Consider the following 16817-nt stretch of genomic DNA (forward strand, 5'->3'; position numbering starts at 1 on the left):
GATAGTCTCTTAGGTAAACTATTAAACAGATATAAGAATGTCGCTAGTCTCTGTCTATGAATCACAGTTTAAACTGAAAAGACAATAATTAACAATGTTCCTTAAACCTGGGCTTGGGGAATTCCCTGGCTGTCCAGTGGTTAGGACTCTGTGCTTTCACTGCTGAGGGTGCGGGTTCAATCTCTGGTCAGGAAACTAAGATCCCACAAGCCACGCAGCAAGGCCCCCCAAACAAACAAACAAACAAACAAACAACTGGGCTTGGATAAGGGAAAAGAATACTTGAAAGAGTAGAATAAGAGGCACGAGGAGACAGACTAGGTTTCCTTTCTCTCTGTGATGCTATGGGAAATCGTGTCTCAAACTCTTCATCTTCAGAATGAGTGCAACAGTCCTTACTACTTCCATTTTTCACAAAATATTATTATTTTGTTAATTTTCACACATTCTGAGACGCTTAAAGGAAGGGAATCCGACATAGTTAGAGGCTCCAGTTTGAGTCACATTTCCATTCTTTCCATAATATTGAATAGTTTAACAATTATATTAAAATATCCAATACCAAATACATGTATATTACCATATTACCTATTTAATACTTGGAAGAAGTCCAAAAAGTATGTGTGGAATGTTAGGGTAGAGTGTTTGAGAGACCAGATATCCAATCTGGAATCCCATCCTTGTCCCATCACTTATTAGCTGTGTAACTGTGCGTAAGTTATTCAAGGCTTAGTTTCCTCAGCTATCAAGTGGGAAAAACAGAGTACTTACATAACTAGGGTGTTAGAAAGATTATATATGAGATAATGTACACAAAGTCTCAGCCCACTGCCAGCAACAGCTAAGTAGCTTAATGAAGAGTAACTACTATTAACATAATCATCCAGCACTTTTGTCCTGAAAGTATCTAGGCCAGTGGAATCTCTCAGATAGCAATTCAAGTCCAGAACTACTCTGCAGCCTCTCAAAACCTAAAGAAGAAAATACTGAGGACAGACATCCAATCTAAAATACACTTCCTGAGACTCAAAGCCCAAGATCCTTTCAGGCCATTCCCAAGAGCTCTGGAAACAAAACAAAACAAAACAAAACAAAACAAACCCTCAGGTTATTTCAGAACTCCCACGTTTACATAAAACACCTCTGCCTTCTAGTAGTGTAATCATTTTACAAGTGAGAATATCTAGAGTTTTTAGACTCTGGAAAACAACTGAAGCATCCAAGCCCAGCCTCGTTGCCTGTGAACCATCTCAGAGCATACGGAGGTCACCACTCCCTCTGAAGTTCAGGGATGTAGACCAAGAACACCCAGAAGCCTGAGACTTTGGGATGGGCAGTCAGCCCACTGCTGGGGAATTCCAGTAGCCTGGGGTGGGGAGGTAGCAGCAGTGCAGTGGAAAGTCCTTCTAATTATATCAGACATATGATGATGGTCAACTATCTGTCATACTCGAGAGCAGCTGTGACGTTAGGATATTTCCACTATATGGAAACAAGTCATAAAATATGTCCAAATATCCTTTTTTTTTTTTTTAACAGGATGTTGTTTACAATGGAATATTGTAAGAAAATGATATGGATTCTGACTGAGGTGATAGTTTAACATGGGTGTATACATTCATACATCACAACTCATGAAACTATACTTAAAATCTTTGCAGTTTATTTAATGCAAATTGTACCTAGAATTAAAAGTTAAGCGCTAAGCAGAAGATATCTTAAAGTTCAAGACTGGACACAAAAATAGGGGTAGAGATCAACTAAAGGTATGAGCCATATTGCAACAGTTGGGAATGGAGAGGAGGTCCACTGGGATGTTAGCCATAGCTGAGTCCCACGCATAAATCACATAAAGTTCCTCATGTGAAGTATCACGCACAGGTCTGTTTCACTCATCTGTATCAGCAGGCCATGCCCACCCACGAGCAGGCATGAGAGAGCAAGTTACAAGGATTACATATGAGGAGGTGGAGAGGGGAAATGTCAGACGAGAAAGAGGAGAATGGTAGTGGATTTTCTTTAAATGCAACCTGGTTGCAGAGGACATTTCCCATGTATACACAGATTATCAAGCAAACATCTACATATGGTTGTATTTTTCTGATGACTATCAGCCCTTTTTAGTTGCAGACTTGAGCACAGCACATGTTCCAATTAACTCCATTCTTTGTTGCAACTTGCTGAGTTGGGTGTCTCTTGCCAAAAAGGGGTAGGTGGTTGGTTACATAACAAGGACCTGGGTGGAATCTCCTGCCAAGTCTACACGGCGAGTTGGCGGAATGTGTGTGGTATGGATGGGGGTTGGTAGAAGGTGGGAAGAACAGAGGAAGACCACAGGAAGAATAATATCCTTCAAGACAGACTCTGACAGAGGCAGGCCTCATGGGCTGTGGGGCTAAGGGAAAGAAGGTCAAAGGGGAGCCGAACTGGAGGTAATGAGATGTCCATGCACAGAAAGTAGATCAGGTTGTCCTATCACACAAGAATTTCTCCCCTAGGGTGATGCTGCCAGGAACAGTCTAAGGTGACAATAACTTTAGGAAGAGGCTTGACCCAAGTGCAACTGTGATGGGGTCTCTGATAATGAAAGAGAGAAAGGGAGATCATAAGGTTAAAGGATAAGGTGGCCTTCAACAAAGTTTTTCCAAGTAAAACATAAGCAATCCAACAATATGTGCATTCATTTTGGTGAGTGAAGTACTACTCACTAGAAAGCAAACTTTAAGTCTGATCCTAGGCAGGCTTAAGGTATTTTTTAGACATGTAGACTGCTATGCTGTTCACTTGGGGGTCGGCTGGTTCTATTCCATAGCCACAGACTGTATTCCTAACACTATTCAACTGTTTCCCAATCTGTGTAAGAGTTTATATACTATTAACAAGAATTCACCCAACAAAATTTAAGTGACAAAACCAAACACTAGAAGTGTCCCTGGGATTGGTCCCTTTGAAGACAGGGCTGTAGGAAGTCACCAATACACTCAAAAAATGTTTTTTAAAAAGACACGCGGTCTTTAAAAAAAAAAAAAAAAAAGACACACAGTCTTCAATAAGCAACATGGGACAAATTATTTACTGAAGAGATAAACATTTGATTCTAATGCAAAGATTTCCTAGACAAGGCAGTTGTGACAACAGTGGAAAACTACCCCACTCTTACAGTTACTGCCGTAATTACAACTGCCATACACTTGGCTTTTTTAACTGAAACTATATGATTCAGAAATTTTCTGGATTTTCTACTTAAGACATTAAGAGAGCATCAGGACATCAAACTATGAGAGGGGAGATGACAAAGTTGGCTAAAAGAGGGCTAAGTAAGGACTGCACGGTGAAAAGTGCTCACCATTGTAGCACGATGAGTACACATCCAGGTTCTATCAGCCAAGCCCAGATTAGACGTGTGTACTGCAGGAAAGTGGATTAGAAACACGATTCTGAACATGGAACTCCCTTGGCTTCCTCGAAGATGAAGGACTTGGGGATAAGTGTCACAAAACAAAAACTATTCACTGGGCTGAATGCAAAGTAATGAGGGCAGAACCTATCATGGCATGTTTAACAACATAGTTTTGCTAAGGCAAACTAAGGTGTGCTTAATGAGGTTCCATCAAATAAGTTATGTGAATTGTGTCATTTGCAAACCACAAAATATCACATTAGTTAAGGGAAACATTTGACAAGCAGTTTCTAGTCTCATGACCAATTCCACATTAGGCAATCTTGCAAATGACATAATTAACACAACTTACTTAACTGATCTCTATTTGCAATCCATTAGGTATAATTTTCCAGCAGAATCATGCCCTCTACAGGTGACGAGGCACATAAGGGCAGTTAATGAATATGAGGTACTCAATCTATGTGGAAATATAGTATGAGTCAACCACTTTGCGTTAAAAAACCAACGATATCTTCATATCAAAAAGGTAGAGCTACTTAGTCCCCTTAGACTCTGTGACAACAGATGAAAACACAGAGGCAGACCTTCCATATAAGTGCATGTACCTACGTATAAATTCATCCCACACACTTTGCTTTGCACACCACTGGAATGTTAAATGATGAGCAAACAATCTGTTTTCATTTCCACTGAGAGAGAGAATAAGCCTAACATTCCAAAGGTGTTCCAGGACTGAGGGCATCAGGGGAGCTTCTGGTCCTCAGCACAGGGCACTGAGCTGAAAAGCAACATGAGCTACGCCCCTAAACTGCCTGATGTTAAAAGAGGCTAGTGGTCTGCAGCTAAGCAATTCTTTGGGAACCCTTAGTTTTGAATAGGACTTTCCCAGAGCCCCTGGGACATAGAGAAGACCTGGAGGAGTATTTTTCTCAAACCCTCAGAAATTAAGAGAGAATTGGGTCTGAGTGCATTGGAGACACATCTTTCTTTCCGTAAGCCTGATGCTTTTCATATGAAAATTACCGCTGAACTCAAGAGGAAAGCTAGTAGCACTGGCACAAATTAGAGAAGGAGAGACAGAGGAAGGGAGAGAGGGAGGGAGGAGCACGTCCCACCTGCCGCTGACTTTTCTTTTTTATAGATTTTTCAATAAGAAATCAACAACTGCATGTTTGAAAAGCCACTTCTACAGGCCTCTGTTTCTAACTTTTAAGCTTAAAATCTTCATGAGTTTATGTTCAGGTGGCAAAATCTACAGGAGAAAGGCATCTGGTTTGTTGTTGATGTTTAAATGATGAATTAGCCAAAATTTTCTTTGCAGACAATGCACTGTCACAAACTTCACTTATTTGAGAGGCCAATGCTATAGAATCATACATGATATGGCCACAAGTCTTGGTTCAGTGGACCTCACTAAAACCCAAGATCATTCACCCAGCTGTAAACGTCTGGCATACCCCAAAGAGTAGAACTAAATGTCAACACCGACCTCTACAGAGACACAGAGATCTTATAAATCCATTCTGTAATACTCTTCCAAATACTCCCTGGAGGAAAGTTCAACTCTAGCCCACAATTTTAGAAATGGAGAAACTGAGGACCAAAGTAGTTCATCCAATCTAATTAGTTTAGACCTGCAGTCCATACTCAACCCCAGGTGTGTAAGGGAAGAAGGTAAAAGAGCAGAGGAGAAAGCAAAAATGGCGACGAACACTCAGTTGGTTTCAAAAGTACTTTGCCCTGAATACAGAATATTAAATGAATATTGCCATTCACAAGACACAGGAACTCTTTAAAATTCAAAACAATATTGACTGTCCACAGATATATTTTAAAATGGAATTTTACTTGTCAACCATTTTTAATAAGGAACAGAGGGTATAAATAGGGCCAAGGAATAGAGGGTATGAATAGGGCCATTCCATTTAAATTATTTTTTAAAAAATGGAAGATGCATAGTGTCTGAATGTAGGCAGGACTGGGCCCAATGAGTTAGGCCATCACTGATGTGTTTGTATCTTGGTGGAAAAAATATTGTTTTTACCTATTCTGTAAAGACTAATTAAACCCTTTTCAGTTCTTCATTCTTCCCTTGTACATTCAAGGTACTTCGCATCTGAAGTGTAAATAACAAAGTCTGCCAAACTGCCTAGCTGCTTTCATAGCAGAAATTATATTTGAAAAAAAATTTTTTTTAATTTTTTTACAATAGGCTAATTACTCATTTATTTACAATGTCACCTCAGACCAAAGTCTGACTTCTAAAAATGTAAAACACAGTTTCAGCTGGGTATATGGCAAGGGTAGTTGTATGCAGCATGATGTAATCAACTCTGCATATCCTCTAGAACCTTCCAGGTCAAAATACACTGCAGCCTCTAGGTAGCCAAAATTCATTCACAAAGCTATGCTGTAACTATACTGAGTATAGTCTACCTTCCAAACTGTTAACTGCAGGTCCACAAAGGTATGTTTGTGTAAGTTCTCTGAATGTTGACATCCATTATATCTAATAAACAGCATTTTTTTAGTTTTGCTAATTCACTTATTTTATCTGGTTCTCCTTTTTATTCAGACAGCTCTTTAAAAATAGTCATCTTTACTTGCCTCAGTTTCCTCACCAGAAAGAAGATAATAACTGTTTACCCTGGGATGCCACCCACTCCTCCTACTCCACAGGTGTATTATAAGGATTAATTAGATACTAAAGTTAAAGTGTTGTAAGCTGTGCAAAATAGAAGGCTTGAATACAGAAACAATGATCGTCTTAAGCTATACTTTCAACAGACATCCTCATGATGTTGCAAACATATCTACCTGGTTTCTCTTCCAAGCTATCAGGTAGATGTTTGATCATATATATTTCAAAATGATAATTTGCTGATCCAATTTTGCTGATGACTTCAATCAGTAAAAGGAGAAACATAACTTAGAAAGTCCATTGCGTTACATTCCCAGTTATAAGCGATATCAGACCCACATATATTTCACTTTATTACTCTGACCAATTCTAAATGCAGCTTGACTTTACTGTTGCTTGAAATGATTTCATATTACAAAGCTTTTGTTACTGAACTGAGGAAAACATTACAGGGTTCGGGTTTCTTACCCTCTACCAGTCACTTGTCCCAGAAGCTAAACAGAACTCCCAGCTCTCCGGCTGATCATGGCTGGGAGCTCATTAGGCTGTTCCTCACGTTAAATTACTGAAAAGGGTGATGTATTTATAATATAGCTTGCGATGCTATAAAATGGCTCATCAATCTGTTTTATTCATGGAAAGTCCACATAAGGCCACTAGTCTGTTACTGGCAATAAACCTTGGGTGCGTCTTCAAAAGACCTGCATATTAGATAGTGATTTATGACTCTGTCCAAGGAATCAAACATGATACTAACAAGGCAAGGGATAACTCAACTGACACATTCAAAAGCAATATAATTTCAGTAGTAAATCAAGTGGGTATAACATACACAGGGAAGAGAGAAAGACAGGTGATTAGCATGTATATATTAAAAGAAAAGCAGAGTGTTAAAAAAAATATACCAATTCTGAGTGTTCAGATCTTAAATCATTCCTAATTCATTCTCTGCATTATTTTTTCTTACACGGCATTTCTAACATAGCATAGTCACTCCTCACCTCCCATTTTATACCTAGAATATTCTTTTATAAAGACAGTGATATATCCTAGATAATTTGCCTTTTTTAATACCCAAAGAGAGAGTTGCTCAGCAGTTCTTACCCTTAAAACATAAAGCTGTTTTGGATGAGAAAGATCCAACGAAAAGAACAAGAAATATTTAGAATCAGCATGAGAAACCAAAATAATTAGTTCGGTCTTAACACTGTTTTCATAGACTAGCACATTTATTAGAAAAGTTTTCCCTGTTAGGTGTCTGGAAATCCCAATACTTCAAAGAGATCTCTTACCTTAAGATCAAGTAAAACACTGACAATAAAACAAATGATGCTTTTTTAACCACTGAGTTTTCTCTTAGGTTGCCAAATAGTCACTTAAAACTAACAGTATGAATGTGAAAGCATAGATGTAGAAAATAAAAGGGTTTCTCCTACAAGTGAGTAATGAGTTTAAGATGCCTTACATGTACTTGCTATTTTTATCTTCAACGGTCCACTTAAAAAAAAAAACTCATTTTCATAAAAGAGTGTGGGTTATGCAAATTCAAAATCCTATCACATACACTGAACCTGTTGGCATTATTTTAGCTAGAAAAGAGAAATATTATTTTTAAAAAGAGGGGTTTTTTTCCCCCTATCCCTAAGTGCACATGGCATCACCACTTTTCTTCCCCATCAGTGTGTCTCAGATTCTCATTCAGGCAAAACTGGAAAGCTACTTGACTTTTCCCCTTGGACTGCTCAATCTTCTGGACAGGGATCCTTCATGCGACACCATTCCTAAAAGTGAAAGGGAGAAAGGCGTCCTCCCTGTTATTATTGTTAGTCACAAATCAAACACTCCGCTTTGGCAAGGAGTGACTCCAAACACCTTCCCTCTCACTACAGGCAAGCCCTCCTGGGCACTGGAGTCAGCTCGCCCGGCTGTGCTCAGAGGAAAGGCCCTCTGCAGTCCCTTCTTGCTAACGGCTTATAGGTTCAAGTCTTGAACTCTTCATTTCAAATGCCGGAAGCTATATGTTTGCGTCTACGTTCAGCCCAAACAAATATGAATTCTACATTTATTTCAAACCAGTTGTTGCAGCTAAAACTTCCTTGGCTTTCCTAACAAATGGAATTTATTAAATGCTGCAGAATGATAGAAGACTACCACAGAGTTCAAGACTAGAAAGAGAACGGTGGGTTCACAGAGTAAATGGATCTGTGCGGTTTTACTATGAAACAACTTTTCAAATAATCACACACGAATTAAGGGTGAGAGTTGATCCCTTTTCCCCACATCTCACCTGTCACCAGGGCTTTTGGAATAGAGAAAACGGAGAAAACTCTACCTGGCCCCCTCGGAAAAAAAAAATCAGAACGTATTTAAGTGCCCACACACAGAGATTTCGCCTTGGATATGTACGAACAAAATAAACTATCTTCTCTTGCCTCCTCAAACACAAAATGCACGAGCATAGACATCCTTGGCCAGACACCCTTCGGGTTATCTCACAGTTAAATAAAATAAAAAGGGCTTCTTTTTGTGCATCTACACACACACACACACACACACACAGTCGCAAACTCCAAGAACCCTGCCTCCAATTTTCTGTCACAAAGAGCACTCTGGGGGCCCGGGGAGGGGGAAAGTGGGAAACAGAAGGCGCCGGGGCAGCCTGTGAAGTGGACATTGGCATATCTCGCCCGGGTTGTTCCTGTGGGGTTCATCTGGTCGGCAGGGTGGGGAGTAGTTGTCTGCGCCATACCAAGGTCAGCCTGCTAGGGCTGACAGTCTCTGTCTCTGTACAAAGGAAAGAATCAATACTTTTGGACTACGGCTGTGCCCTCAGTGTAAAACAACAAACATGCAGCGTCTGACATGTTTCTAGGTGATTTGTGGCAGAACCTCTTGTCTGATCTGTATCCAGGAGCTGCTGTGTTACTGCTCTTTGCTTTTCGCCTCCCTCACTCCCTCCCGAGGCCCCCTCCTGCCTGGCCCGGCTCTGTGATGTCTAATACTTTACTCAGGTACAGAGGCTGGTGTTCTACCCTACAGCTACTTGTCACTCAATAAATCACACCTACGAGCGCTGTCTGCACAGACCGATCCAGGCTTTAAAAAAGGATGAGAGGGACAAAGTGCAGGCAAGATACTGTAATTATAACAAAACTAAAATATTCAGAGAGAGGGACCGCACAGGCTCTGAGACACGGATAAAATGTCACTAGAAACGGCAGCTTTGTCCTCTTTTGGTTTCAGTCTTTTCACGCACCCCATCTCCCCTCTGCCCCCTCCCTCCCCTCATTTATTTTGGTTGCTCTTGTTCTTCTTTGTTCTAACTAGAATTCAAGGCATAACAGGAGCTTTATTAAAGAGTTCACTAAAGCAAATTATGATCATCTCAGATTTTAAAATATACCTAAGTTGTACTAAATCAAAGAGAGGCACTCTCAGTTAAGTACCTTTAATATCTTCAGTTTGCATTCTTATCTAAAATATTGCACACAGAGGCTCCCAATCCTCCTGAAACTGCCCAAGATGTAACAACTGTACCAAGAACCAGCTATTAATTATGAGTTGAAGTTAATTATTTGAACAGCCATGAAAATGATTTTACTTACACAAAAACATGCTTGTTTTGTCTGCACCGTTTGTGTGAAATATGTCAAAATTTTAATATATTATTATATGTTCTTCAGATTGCTTAAGAACTATTTTATACTAGATCTGTTCTTTCTCACCCCCCCCCCCAATTTATTGTCCAGAGTGTGAACCATTAGCCTAGTCAGATAAGAAGGTTTTGGACAGTTTCTTCTGTTCTAAATATTTTAAATGCAGCATTTTGAGTTATCTTGGCAATTTCAGTCACATCAGACACCTCTTAATGCAGGAAAAGTGATGTTCCATCATGAAGGTCTTGCACAAGTCTCTACTGTAACTGTTGCTGATGAAAATAAAAGTGAGTTAGAATAGCTCTACGCTTCCTTCCTAGTCAATCAATGCCTGACAGCACCAGTTCCTTCAACCATGTACTTCAGCGATGATGGATCAATAACTGTGGTTTAACGACAGGGAGCCACCAATCATTATATGAATGATTAAAAGGGGTCTCACTCACATACACCTCTGCAGACAGAGTAGACCATGAGATCAGAATACCTGCCACATTATGCTTCACACTACAGGAATTCAGGTAAAGAAGGGAAAAAATGGTGGGGGGGAGGGGGGAGAATCATTAAGACAGCATAAAGGAAATATAAAATGCTGATGACCATGTCAATTTTCAGCCACTGTTGTCTTAGACGCTAGTTCTCCAAATTCGCCGTAATGGAGTTGAATCAAATTTTTTAAGGGGGGGGGTATTGCTTACTGCTCAATCCTACAAAATTTCAACTTATTAAGATTACTAGGAATGTCACATAAACATCCCCTTTACCCTCCACACACCCACAAGGTCCACCTGCCTGGAGAGTCAGTCTAGGCTCACTATCTTGGAAACCCTTGCTGCCCTGACTTATTTTCATCTCACTATGTTAAAATTATTCTGTGAATATCTATCTGAAAAGCCTAAAAGACCCTAAAAGGGTAGGACTATTTCATCCAGGAATAAATAACATCCCTGACATAAAGCAGATGTTCAACCATGATAGACAAATTAATGAAATGAATGAATCAGCCTTAAAAAGAAAATCATGTCCCTTTTTAAAGAAACTCAAGCAAAAGATATTGCACAACTTCCCTCTTGTACCTACAGAATATTACTGGGAATTCACTCATTACCATGCAAAGCACCATAAATTATCAATTAAAACCATGAAAATCTCTTGCAAAAGCAAAATTCTCTGCATTGCTGCCTGTCCTTTCTCATTTCTCTGGGAACAGCAATGAGTGGTCCATCCTGACATACACTCAGCAAATGAACAAATGCTGACTAGGGGCCACCCCAGCCTCAACACTGAGATTCGAGGTGCACTTGGCTCTGACCTTTGACGGCAAAGAAGATAAACAAATAAAGACATAATCACAAGACATTATTTTAAGTACTTCAGAAAAGGTACAAAGAGGGCCATGTTCTTAGCCAGTGGAGGTTTTGCCACTCAGGAAATACTTGGCAATATCTGAAGATGGTTTTTGGCTGTCAAACTGGGGCAAGGGACAGAGGAGAGAGAGGTTGTCGCTGGTAGCTATCTAATGGGTAGAGGCCAAAGATTCCGTTAAATATCGTACAAGGTACAACATGATACCCCACAACAAAGAATTAGTCGACACAAAACGTCCATCATTCCAGGGTTGAGAAATCTCAGTATAGGGTGTTCAGGAAACACAGAGGAAGAGAATGCCTAACTATCTAAAGAAGAACAGCAAGAGAAAAGAACACACTGGAGGACTGGGGAACCCAACGCATCCCTAACAGTGGTAGATAAGAAGAGTGGTTAGAGGAAAGGACAAGAGATTAAAATGGGCCAGATCACACCAAAGAATTCATACCTCATCTAACACACCAGGGGAGCTGACTACAGGATTTGGGAGTTGGGAAGTGACGAGGTTCAGATCTGCATGTTAGATTACTCTGGTCATGACAGGAGGGACAGCCAAGAGAAAGTTGAAAGTGGAGTTTGAAAGCAAAAGATAATGAGTCTTTAGGAAATCAGAAGCACTGGGACTGCAGAGAAATGAGGAGGGAAACTGCAGAGTTAGTTGCTGTTGGATTTGGGGAAGGAGCATGGGAGAGGGAAGGGTCTAGGGTGACTTCCCTTATTTCTGGCCCAGGTAGGCTATTAGACAGATGTGATGCCATTTAACATATTGCAGAGGCTGGCTAGAAGAGGGCAAGAATAGAAACTGAAAAATTTAGGTTCTGACTGGCTGAGTTTTGAAGTGGAGGGGCCAAGAGAGCTGAACTTCCAAACATGGAGCTCCACAGAGAAGTCTAGGATGGAGAAATAGTTGGGTAGTTGTCAGTAAATCAGCAGGAATTTCAGGCAATAGGAATGAGTGCAACTGCCCCAAGTGTGTAGGAGAAAACGGGGAAAGACTTACATTTCAAAGAACACAAAAGATGCACGTAGAAAACAAGGAGTCAGAAAAGTAAGAATAGAATTGGAAGGATGAAGAGCCAGAAAATCCAAACACTTCAAGGAGGAGCAACAGTGTACAAAGCATCAAATGTCACAGAGAAATACGTGAAAAAGAGAACCACTTCTACAAGAAGCATCAGATGAGAGCTCAACTCTCCAGAGCTCCTGCTGTGGGGAAGGGCAGGAACAGCAGTTCGATGGTTCGATGGTAGTTCCTACCAGGCTAAGGCAGGAAGAGGCTGAGTTCTGAATGGAAACAGAGAAAGGTGTGACCTGACCATCAAAGGCTGAAGGGAATGAGCCTGGACCACAAAGAGGCTGATTTTACCTTCGTAATAGGAAAGAATTGGAAATAAACTATAGGAGAATCATTTCATCTTTATGATGGGATAATTTCCAGCCCCTGAAGATGATACAAGGCTGATGATCATGTTTATAATACTCCACACATATAAGGACACCAATCTGTCTCAATGATACCCTACCTAATATCATCACCTAAGTCTAATGTTGTGGAGGGCATGCTATATACGTACGTATGTTTATCTTAGAGTGGCTGGGGTTATAGATGTTCATGATTGTGCTTTTTCTAGTCTCTTATTTTCCAAAATTAGCATGTTTAATATATGCAGTAATTTATTTTAAAAGAAATTAACCTCAGGTACTTCCCTGGTGGTCCAGCAGTTAAGACTCCACACTCCCAATGCAGTGGGCCCCGGGTTCAATCCCTGGTCCGGGAACTAGATCCCGCATGCCGCAACTAAAGATCCCGCACACTGCAACGAAGATCCCACGTGCTACAACTAAGACCCAGCGTAGCCAAATAAATAAGTAAATAAAATAAATATTTTTAAAAATCGTTTAAAAAAAAAAGAAAGTAACCTCGTAAGTAGGAAAGACAGAGGTTCAATAACATCCTGGGTCCCTGGGACAAGAGAGAAAATGGCATCCAGATCACCCAAGGGGGAAAGGAGGCACTAATTTGAGAGGGAGGCAAGCATGTCTGCATTACAATGCCAACTGTCCAGCAAGCTAGAAATTCTCCAAACCAGTTATATCCATAGAATGTGTGGAAATTTTCATTGTTAAATAGTCTATCTAGAATTGACAAAATTTTAAGTATGAGTGTTACTAAATGTTTTTGCAATAATTTCCAAGTTGGAAAGAAGGAAAACCAGCTCTAAAGAAAAGGGCAGTGGGGAGGATAAGGAAGAGGAAAAAAAACAAAACAAAATGTTGAGCAGCTGGTATATTTTAGTTAACTTTCCTAAATGCCACTGTGAAACAAGGCCACCTCAGTTTATACTGCCTGAAACTAAAGCACACATTAACTCAGCCGAACGCTCGTCTAAATGCTTGTTTTTACCGTGAATAGCTCCCATATTGTTCAGCATATCACCTTCTGGATTCCTTTTTTTTTTTTCTTTCAAAGGGCCAAAGCCACAATTAGAGGGAACAGTTCCAATCTCAAATTCTTAGCAATTCCCTTATCCTTCCAAATTCTGGGAAAGATCAGAGGTCTTGCAAGTATGTGCCCAACCCTTTTCCTCTCCAGCATCAATAAACAACTTGGTCTGTCTCTTAGGGAAAGACTGCATTTTGCCACACAGATGATTCACTAAGTAGCCCAGAACAGACAATCGAACTCTCAAATATCCAGCATCAGTGTTCTCTTTACCTAGATGTGGTGGGCACTCTTTTTTTGCCACTCTTTTTTCACCTCTTTTCCCTATAAGATGCTGGCAATACCTCAAGTACACATGGCCTCTTGACCTGTCAGGCAGAGGATAATAAGGTAACAGTTTACAGTGTCTTAAAATTATCAACAAGATTCAGAAAAACATATGAGGCCACTACATAAGCCATTGATTACAACAACAGTGTGTTTCTTATAATGTGATTAAACTTAAGCATGAGTTCAACTGAGAGCTAGGGCACAGAATGGTACCTGGGTCATAGAAAGTACTCAACAAATACTGGCTAAATAGTTGGTTGGATAGATACATGGATGGGTGAATGGGTAAGTGGTAGATTGATGGAAGAGGGGACACACACATGCATGCACATACAGACACACACACACAAACACTATATAATACAGAGGGCCCTAACAACAGTATTAAGTCAGATACCACTGTACTTCCACGTAAAAAGGCCATCCTTTTCCTCATGCCCTTCTGAAATTTCAGGATCCTTTAAATTGAATTTCACTGACAACCACGCTGCTTCTCAAGATTACCTAGTTTGTTCTTGCATCAGGGTCTTTGTCATTGCTGTTCCCTCTGCTGGAATGTTCTTCCCCTTGATCTGGCAGGGCTCACTTTCTAATTTTACTCAGGTCTCTACTGAAATGTCATCTCCTCAAAGCTACCTTTTCTGATCATCTCATCTAAACTAGCAGCCCCTCCCCACCCTCACTCTCCATCCCCTTGCCCTGCTCTGTTTTTTTTCATAGCCCTTATTATACCCCGTATCTATTTTGTTTACTGTTATCTGTCTTCTCACTAGAATATAATCGCCAAGAGAAAAGAACTTTGTCACATTCACCATTGTACCCCAGCAACCAAATTGGTGCCTGAAACAAATTATATGCTCAAATAATATGTTAAATGAATACAGCCAAATTATTCCCCGCAGATCATTGTATAAATCTATCATCTCCTCTCCCAGGAAGTTTCAGCCACACCAGGGACACCCTGATTAGCTGTTCCCCAAATGTACTATGCACTTAGCACTCAGCACATGATGCTTCCCTTGCCTTCAATGCCTTGCACCTCCTGAAAACTCCACATCATTTAACCATCAAGGACCAGCTTAACTCACATCCTTTTCTAACCTTACCCTGTAGGAAAGCATTATTGCTTTCTTATCTGCATTCCCCCTAGTTCCTAGTTACACAGCACAATATACTACCCAGCGCTCTGTATTAGTGTGTGTACCTCCCACCACTTAGCAGAACAAGGGCTACTGAAGGTATCCATTAGGAGGAGCTGTAATCTGCCTGCACAAATAAAGCCAATCTTCTTTGGATAAGAAAAAAAGGAAAAGGAAAAAAACAAAACAAAACTGAGTGCCCATAGAAGGTGCCAGCCAAAGTGATGCCTGATCTCATTTAATACTAAATACTATAAAATGCAAATACCATTGTTCTCATTTTAAAGGTAAAGAAACTGAGCCTCAAGACAAGTAATGAACTTGCCCAGGGTCACATGGTAAAACTGAGATGACAACATAGGACTTCTTTTCTCCATTTCTAGAGAGAAGGAAAGGGGTGGTGAGTCTTCACTTCCTTCCTGTGTGATGCAATGGACAATAGGCTCAACTTTTAATGAGAAACCCTGGGTTTCAGGCCTAACAAAGTGAGACCTTGCTAGCTCTGTGAGTTTACTTGGGTAAACCACATAACCTCTCTAAACTAGTTTCCTCATTTATGAAATAGCACGTACTACCTGCTCCGCCTAAATCACAAGTTTATTTGGAGGCCAACTTTGGTAGTCCATGGGAAAGTGATTAGTAAACTACAGAGCTCCATGTTAGACCCCCAGAGGTGAAGAATAAGTGTGGGTCCATATTACATAAGACTCTAGAGCCCTTTGCCTCACAGTTTCAGAGCACTTTAAGAAGGTTTAGTGCTATCACTTCCTTCCCCACTCAGTCAGTCCGTTCCTTACAATCACCATATATTTCTATTGTTTTGGAGACTCCTACTAAAGTGGGCTTGAACTTATACTAATCTCATTTTCTTATCTGTCTTGTTTTTTAATTAATTTTTATTGGAGTATAGTTTCTTTACAATGTTGTGTTAGTTTCTGTTGTACAGCAAAGTGAATCAGTTATACAAATACATATATCCACTCTTTTTTAGATTTCCTTCCCATTTATGTCACCATAGAGCATTGAGTAGAGTTCCCTGTGCTATACAATAGGTTCTCATTAGTTGTCTATTTTATATATAGTAGTGTATACATGTAAATCCCAGTGTCCCAATTCATCCCATAAGACATCCCAATGACATCCCATAAGATGTCACGGAAAAACCCGAACGAGCTTTTTGGGCAACCCGGTATAAGTGATTTGTTGTGACAGAATTCCCTGAATTAAAATAAAATAAAATAAATTTCTCAAAATGTTTCAAATATCTATAAATGCACATGAGAATAAAATTATTTTGTAAATGCCTACTACAGAATTAAATATTAGCAGAGATTTTTTTTCTTTTAGCCAAACTAGTTAATGAATAAAACAATACGAAATTATTTAACTCAACCCCTTAGCCAACTCATTAGCCTCAAAGAGCAGGGCCTAGGTTTTGAGTGTATAGAAAACCACACTAACAATCGTCTTCAAACCACCAGTTATTTGAAACAGCTGCAAACATGTTGCCTTAGAAAAACAGATTGGGATTTAGGGGCTTACAAGGTGATAGCAATTTAGTTAACCAGGCAAAAGGAAATTTCTATTCAACCCATTAAACTCCTAATATTTCTCCTTCGGGGGCTGGGAAACATTGACATATTACTTTATGAGTTTATTTTGTGTACTTGAAATACATATTCTGGTCCTCTAAATGGTAGATATTATGATGCCACATTTTTAAAACATTTTAGAACATATGGCTCAAAAAAGTAAACACAACAAACCTACAAAGCATACAACACGGCAAGATCCCATTCTATTCGACGCTAATCAGACCACATTTCCAATATTTTCT

General features: G+C 39.9%; 1 protein-coding gene across 2 annotated transcripts in view; it reads right to left on the reverse strand.

The window, feature by feature from the left end:
- BNC2 (basonuclin zinc finger protein 2) overlaps positions 1-16817 on the reverse strand; it is a 413431-nt gene that overhangs the window by 204987 nt on the left and 191627 nt on the right. The window lies entirely within an intron of this gene.

This window comes from Eubalaena glacialis, chromosome 9, assembly GCF_028564815.1.
Source record: "Eubalaena glacialis isolate mEubGla1 chromosome 9, mEubGla1.1.hap2.+ XY, whole genome shotgun sequence".
In the NCBI taxonomy this organism is placed as follows: Eukaryota; Metazoa; Chordata; class Mammalia; order Artiodactyla; family Balaenidae; genus Eubalaena; species Eubalaena glacialis.